At 37.2% G+C, this 7,339-nt stretch overlaps 1 pseudogene; it reads right to left on the bottom strand.

The window, feature by feature from the left end:
* Positions 1–300: 300 nt before the first annotated feature.
* LOC110304252 (transcription factor BTF3-like) lies at positions 301–958 on the bottom strand (annotated as a pseudogene).
* Positions 959–7,339: the final 6,381 nt, after the last annotated feature.

A 7,339-nucleotide genomic window follows, 5' to 3' on the forward strand; every position in this document is an offset into this window, starting at 1 on the left:
TGAACCAAAGGCAAACTTTATTCCTTCTTTATTTTTTAACTAGGCAAAGAATTTTATTAACCTTTTCTAAACTTTTTCCACAGGCCTCTTCAGCTTAATTTGCCGCAAAGAATGAACGAGGTATAAGCAAAAACTGAAAGGAGCAGCAGTGTCCGGGCGGCTGAGGCTTAAATATTAGGGATCTAGATTTTATCAGGTACATAATAAACCAAACAAAATAAAAATAAAAAGCAGTCATGATATAAAATAGCAACTTCTTTAACTTCTGCAAGTGTCACCTTCTTCAGAAGTTGCTTCAATTCAGTTTGCCTCATTCTTAGAAGCCTCAACAAAATTCTCCACCAGATCTGGAACTTTGTAGTAAACGGGCCCGCGGCCTACATGAACTGGGTATTTCTGGAAGGCAGGCTGGAGCTGAAAGAGACTTAGACGGCGAGAAGCCAAGACAAATTTTTCTGATCAAGGCTGGCGAGTTTACTAAGGGAAGGCCCATTCCCCATCCGCCCCCACCCCCCAGTCCATTCTTGGTGCCTGGAGACATTCTGTCAGCACTTGGTTGCCAGGCTGGTTGCTTATTCAGGAATGTCTCAGGAAGACAGGTTCAGCCTCTTGGCAGGTAGCAGAAGAGCAGGACCAGTGTCTCTTCAAAAGGAGCCAGCCAATGGCGACAAGGTCTGTACCAGCCCGATTTAGTCTGGGGGAGGCTACAATTGAACTTCATCATCCTCATCCTCTCTAGGAGCAAGGGGTGCTTTTCTGTCCACAGACTGGGCAAAGCTTCAGCCCGTTTCCTTAAACTACTCAGACTGTCTGCACCAAGTTGGGTTAGGATGCTGGGTATCATTTCTTTCCGCCGCTTCGTCTCAGCGTGGCCTGTAATGGTGAGGGTGTTTGCTGCCAGAGACGCCTGAACTTTAGGATTGTTAAAATGGATCCCTGTTCCTTGGTTTGTAAACATGTTCACTTCTTCAGTACCAGAGATATTGTTTATCCCTAACTTCTTTAAGGAGAACTGCAATCTTTTATCGTCTGCTGTGACTGTTCTGTGAACCACCTACTTCTTTCTACGAGCGGTTCCTTTCCCACCAATGCACACTTGTGCGTGTAGTTTGGCGAGTTTTTCTTGGTTCACGATCCTTTCTTTCAACTTGTCAGAGTCGAAATGGGGCCTCGTGGGGAACTAAGGTTCACGCTCAGGGGGTCTCGGGTGGCAGCTGACTTTATTCCTTCTTTAGGCATATTTGGCCACATTAGGAACGTTAGAGATTTTCTTTGATTATTAGTTTATTTATTTTTTAAAGGTAAATTATTTATTTATGCATTTTATGCACGTAAGTACTCTGTCTTCATGCACACCAGAAGAAGCCATCACATCCCATTGCAGAGGGTTGTGAGCCACCATGTGGTTTCTGGGAATTGACCGAAGGACCTTTGGGACCTTTGGAAGAGCAACTGATACTCCTAACCACTAAGCTTCTCCCCAGCCCCGGATCCCTTATTTTTTTTAAATATACTTGGTGTACCAGTTTAAGCTACTTAATAGTCCCATTATGATTAGGACACTTGCCACTTCATCTTTCTTCCCTAGCTATTGTCACAATTTTGTCAGTAAAGATGATATTAAAGCAAACTCTATCCCACGGTCCTTTACTCACTTACAAAATGTAACTGAGACAAACCACAATGGAAGTCATGTACATTTTCTGAAACAGGCAAGAAAATTCTCAGTGGAAAACGAAACAGTTGGTATCTTATTAGGAGACACTAGTTCCCTCCAAAGTTGCAACAATAAGTTCATGAAGTTGCTATCCCTTTCTACCACAACCTGTGTTCATATACTAATTGTCACTAAAAGGCAGTGAAGTGCAGGGAATTCTGGGAATTGGATGAAATGGCAACATTCTTTAGGAACAACAACAACAACAACAAAGATTCCCCGTTCAATGCCAAAATACATCTCTTAGAATGGAAATTAGAATGGAAGTCTTAACCTAACTCACCTCTTGACCAAGTTCTTTGTTCTATCCCTAGATGGCCTACCTGTCTGAGAAGAAGGTGGCCATGAACAGAGACAACATGTGTCATATGATCAGAGTTAAATGCAAAGGTATGTAGTAAGGGACTGGTGCATGTGCATGGTAGCAACAAGGCCAGAAAGACATAAATTATTTGATGATGTCCATCCATATTATAGTCCAAATTTCACATAAACAGGATATTTGGAAAGAGTTTATGGCTAGGTAATAAATTTAAGGTGAAATCTCAATATGTAGAACAGAAAAGGGATCTACACTGTATTCACAAAAACTTGTATGTTGTTCTTTCTTCCAGAAATTGTAAGCTGCATAGTTCTTAGAAAATTGATATCCTATCTTTAGAGAAGCTTCCTCCTGAAGCAGAAAGGAACAAACACAGAGACCCACAGACAGACATTTCTCAGAGTGTGAGAGACCTTGGCACATGCAGCCCTAAATGAGATGTTACCATCAAGTCTCTCCCCTCAAAGGTCAGGGAGCAGAGCAGAAGAGGAAGAAGAAAGAGTCTAAGAGCTAGAATGGATGGAAGACAACAAGAAAATTAGTCCCTATGTCTGATCTCCAAGGACTGAAGCAGCAGGCAGAGGGCCTGCACACATCTCTACCCATCCATCTATGCTTATGTTGTGGCTTTCAGTGTAATATTTTTGTGGGATTCTTGAGCATCAAAAAAAAAAAATGGATCTCTGACTCTGCCTTGTCTTTGGCTCTTTTCCTTGTTGGTTTATCTTGCCCAACTTTGATGTGATAGCTTTTGTTTTGTTGTATTGAATTATTTTGTTATTTTGTTTTTTTAATGAGTGAATGAAAAAACTAAAACCTACACACTGTGATAAAGGTTTAAAACTGAACTGTCACTTAAACCTGCTGGGAGAGAGAAAATCAGTTTCCTCTAATGAAGTGACACAGGGTGTAGAATCCACTCCAGGACTGGTGTCATGTTTAGGAGCATTTGACCAACAGATAACTGAACCCCAGTTTTTGCATCCTTTTATTGGTTACAGTTTGATAGTTTGGTTTTACTTTTCTTTTTGGGTGTGGGTGCGATTTTACTTTTGTTTTCTTGGTGTTAAGGAGTTTATTGTTGTATTGAGTTTTATTTCTATTTTGAGAAGGAAATTGAAGCTGGGTGGGTAGAAGAGGCAGAGGATCTGAAGGACCCTGATACTGGGGAATAATATAATCAGAGTATATTTGAATTTAAATTTTGTTTTAAATAATGAAAAATAAAAAAATTAAAATCTTTCTTTGATTAATATTATTTTTTTATTTTTATTTATTTATTTTAAGAATTTTTATTGGGTATTTTATTTATGTACATTTCAAATGTTAATATTATCTTTTTAATATCTCTAGTTGCATAGGCCTAAGGTATATGTTGTTTGAAATTATTTTCCTAACAACTTCCATCACAGGATTAAGAACACTGATTCTAATGAAAATGCAAACGACTTTAATCTTTATTGTATAGCTGAAAGTTTGTTGGGGCCAGGGGGAGTGATTGTATGTTATAGCATATGGTGTTGATACTTTCTTTCCACCTTTAACTGGGTCTCAGGCATTGAACTCAGGTTTTTAGACTTGGCAAAAACACTTTAGATTTTGAAACTCAGTTTTTCATTAGGTTCAGATGATGTTTTTCTAGGCATACAGTATGATAGGAGAAAGTTTTGAGAAAATGTTATGAACATCAAAGTCCTGGCTAGTGCCATACATCTGTATCCAGTATTCAGATCCCATGGTGGGGTGGGAATAAAATTTAAGGCCAGACAGGGCTACAAAGCAAGCATTTTGAAACAAACAAACAAATAAACAAGAAATGTAACACTGTTGCCTGGAGTCCTACTTTTTCTAACATTTTGGCTAGGCAAGTGAGTAACCTGAAAAACCCTGAGCAGTACAAATGAAAATGACATATTGTCATTAAGAAAAACATTTACACATTGTATACACAGTACTGAAATCCACTCCCAGTGACTTAAGTCTCCATTAGTCAATATACCCTAAATATCCGAGGTTACAAAAGGTTGTAAACTCCTTGCTAGTCCCAATGGCTTGGACATTACTTTCCCTTACTCTATAAATTCTCATTTAAGACTTCACTTAAAGTTCACTAGGAATAGCTTGTGGTCCTCTCTAAAATCTTGTCTCTTTTCCCCAACATAAGAAGTTCAAAACAAAGTTCTATGTTGGCCAAGTTTACCTATTTTAGGACAACTGCTGACTTCATTACACATCTCTGGGAATCCATCCTGCTCCTGAATTTGTATATATTCTGATTCAGTAACTGCAACTTTAAAAGCAAGCTTTACTACGCATAAGAAAAAAATTGTGCATATGTTGTCATTGAAGATCACATCTAGAACATTGAACATGCTGACTGGTGTTCCACTAAGCACCATAAGCACCCCCACCCCATACATATATACATATGTATATATATATATATATATATATATATATATATATATATATATATGTGTGTGTGTGTATATATACACATATATACATATATATGCATAGATGAATATATGGATTTATGAATAGAATTTTATTTTATTTTGTACATATATACACATAGGTATATATGTATGTATATATTTACACATATATGCAAAACAAATTGATAACCTAGTTGCATATTGGAATTGAACCAGGATCTGTAAAATGAGATTACTGTGGTGTCATTCAAGCCTGGAATGTATGAAATGCAACATATATCAGCCTCTCACTAAGATGGGCATTACTATTGTTGATATTATAGAAACTATTATTTACTGATTAAATTAGGACTCAGACAATTATTTAGGGAAACATGAAGCATAGCAAGCCGCTGTATTTGTTTCAACACAAAATCCAAGCACATGCAATTGGAAAGGGGGTCAAGGAGTGTTGTGTTATATTTTCTAAAAGAGTAAGACACAGGAACTTATGAAAACAAATTAGCAATATTAAGTTTAAATCCAAAAGAATAAAAAGAGAAATGTTTAATATTTGAAGGTGTTGTTTAGATGCTTTGAAATGGGAGGGGCATATGCTTTAGTTTGGAGTAGCAATTTGTTTAATCACCTGCAGCAGTTGTCTTACAATGATAGAATGGCCCCCACATGAGGTACAGACAAAGATTTCACACTTACAAGACTATGTATCAGATTGGAGTAGGGCCATCATTTCCTTCAGGTAAAATTCATTTCTTTTGCCTGAAAACTGCCAGTGCATTTTGTTTTTCAATCCAACATTTCTAGTGGAAATAATTTATGGTAATGCAAGCAGATAGCACAGGGCATGTAAGAAACAGTAATAAATTTGTGTCTCAAATGAGAAACATTGGAGCATTGACAATAGCAAGACGGTCCTTTGGAAGCAGAGCAAGTAGGTCTCATTATATTTCCACACTGATCAACAAGGGATTTGACTGAAAGGGGGTGGTAAAAGGAGTGGAGTTTTAGCTTTGACTTTCTTTTCCTCCACTGAGACAATCACTGCCGGGTCAATTAGTCTCCCCAAATCCAGAGACAAAATTGTATGCAGTTTAATTTTAAGGCATTGTTAGACCAAGTGTGAAGCAGGAGAAGTCTGCCAGTTCTGTGACAACAATGGACTGTTGTGTGATTTTTTTTTTTTTTTTTACCTTTCTATTCTGTTCTGAGTTTGAAGCCATTTGAATTAAGGAGTCTGTAAAAGATAATTGCAAATCTCCTATTTTGAGATGCACACTATTAATAAGGAATAAGGTTTATACCCTGAGAAGTTGAGTTACAATATTTAGTCACTTAGATATTGATATGTTTTGGCACACAAGTTCACCTTTCAATTGCATAGCAAGCTTTCATTGAAATGACTGATTACCTAGAAATAGAACAGTTGAATGTGTGGTTCTGAGACTATACTGAGTGTATAATAATTTACCTAATAAAGACTATTATTTCAAAATTAAAGAAAAGTATATTTTTGTACATTTTTCTGATGGTTCCTATTCTGACTTAAGAAAGAATTGGGTGTAATAACTCATAACACTTATATACCAGAAATACATTTACACCAACCAAAGCAGATATCACAACCAGTTTACTACTAAGTCCTATTGAACTTAGCCACACTGAGCATTAGAAATTATTTGTATCCCAGACTCAAATCTCTTCTAAAGCCCACATCCTGACACCTATTACTAGGACCCACTGTCACAAACAATGACCTTAGCATAGGAGAAATAAAAAACCAGAATGAAACAAAACATAAATGTACAATGTAAGAGTATTCAGTCCTCAAAATTGTGATCAAGAGAATTAAATGAAATTGAGCATAATGCATTTCCTCAGGCCAGAGATGGACATTTGATTTTATGAAGATCATCTTGCAAATGTTTCTCCCGATTAAGCATGTGATATCACTGCTTGGTAAGGAGGAAATAATGTGACTGCATGGTGTTTTATGATGCTCATTACCAACAACTCAGCATGCACCTAAATGGCCCCTAAGAAAAACGAATATTGTGCTCAATTGCTGTTTCTCTGGCAAATAATAAATACAGCAAGAGTGTTGAATGTCTCTGAGGGAAAAGAATCTATGATGCTCATGGGTCTAATAGCACTTTTCTGCATATATTTTCTTTCTGTATTCCTTGAGCTTACCACAAGCATTAGCAGAAACACACTGGTCCATCACAGCATCATTTCTGCCATACATTCACTTTCTTGAAGACTGTTTTTTTTTTGTTTGTTTTTTTGTTTTTTTTTAAAGATTTATTTATTTATTATAAGTACACTGTAGCTGTCTTCAGACATTCCAGAAGAGGGCGCCAGATCTCGTTACGGATGGTTGTGAGCCACCATGTGGTTGCTGGAATTTGAACTCTGGACCTTCAGAAGAGCAGTCGGGTGCTCTTACCCACTGAGCCATCTCACCAGCCCGAAGACTGTTAAAGATGAATGTTTTAATGGATAAGAGGTAGAAATGCCTGCTCTTCTAGCCATACCTTTTAGAATTCCACAAATGGTAGATTCTGGGAGAATACTGGTGAGTAATGGGATAACTTGGTTTCTGCCATGCCCCTATGCAACAAGAGGCTTCCAGAAACTCTTTCCATTGCATAGGAATAAATATGAAAAGAACATGCCAATATGGTCAAGGTCAGATTCTGAGCACTATTAAAAAAGATGTATCATTTAAGAATTTATAAATGTATGTTTATAGACAAGACTTGGTGCATTCAGTTTGGTACAGACAGAAGCAAAATGCGTACTTATAGTATGTTACACACACGGAATACTTTTTTAAAAATGACAAACAGACTATGCTCTGAG

The sequence above is a fragment of the Mus caroli genome, unplaced genomic scaffold (genome assembly GCF_978045245.1).
Source record: "Mus caroli unplaced genomic scaffold, Mus_caroli_1 scaffold_13, whole genome shotgun sequence".
NCBI lineage: Eukaryota > Metazoa > Chordata > Mammalia > Rodentia > Muridae > Mus > Mus caroli.